We start from the raw sequence: 872 nt of genomic DNA, 5'->3' as shown, positions 1-872 counted from the left end.
TGCCCACCTTTTATACTCCCTTCTCAATGCACCCAGGAACTGCTTCCTCCCTGCTCCTGCACTACAGGGTTCCCCTTCCTCAGTGTTCCCTCCCCCCACTCCAGCCAGGGACAGGGACTGTCGTGCCCATCTCAGGGGCATATTGGTCGCCCTGCCCCACGGCAATGTGGTGTAATGCATGCAGGTGTCGGGTCCTGATCCACACTCCATCCTTACCTGAGAGTGAGATATCACACCTCTGGGTGAGGTGCAATACGTCTGTAGCAACCGAGCCCTCAGGGTGCTACAGTTCCATTTATCTTCAGCCTAGGTGACGTATTGCGATACAGGGCCGTGATTTTGGCTATAAAAGGGTCCCCTAGACCCCTACCCCAAGCTTTTTAAGAGAATCATATATGGCGTGCCAGGAGACTCTATGGAATGCTTTCTCAGCATCCAACGAGAGTATCTAATTACAAATTTTTAACTGCATCTAGCCCAGGAAATACTTTGTGCCTAGCAGCAGTGTCTGCTAGTGAGCGGATTATCCCGGCTGTTAAGCAAGCTGCACCACCTGTAGTTTAGACACTTAATTTTTTCAAAGGAAATGCTTCGGGACCATGGGATACTTAGTGAAGAGCATCAGGAGGCACCCCAAGGCATAGGGGCTGGGACTGGCAGTAGGATGCCTTGCGGTGGACAGCCGAGCTCGATCCTTATAAAAGCTTTTTAACTGCAGCAGCTTTAGTGGACGCTACTGGAGCTGGAATTACCGCGGCTGCTGGCATGAGACTTGCCCTCCAATAGAACCTTGTAAATGGATTTAAAGTGTATTCATTCAAATTAGAGAGACAATTTAAATTAAAAAGCTTAGAGCTGCCTCCACCACAGGG

Source organism: Phyllobates terribilis, unplaced genomic scaffold (genome assembly GCF_046119375.1).
Source record: "Phyllobates terribilis strain yellow unplaced genomic scaffold, ASM4611937v1 Scaffold_3__8_contigs__length_932513732, whole genome shotgun sequence".
NCBI lineage: Eukaryota > Metazoa > Chordata > Amphibia > Anura > Dendrobatidae > Phyllobates > Phyllobates terribilis.
Note: the sequence above shows the minus strand (reverse complement) of the source record.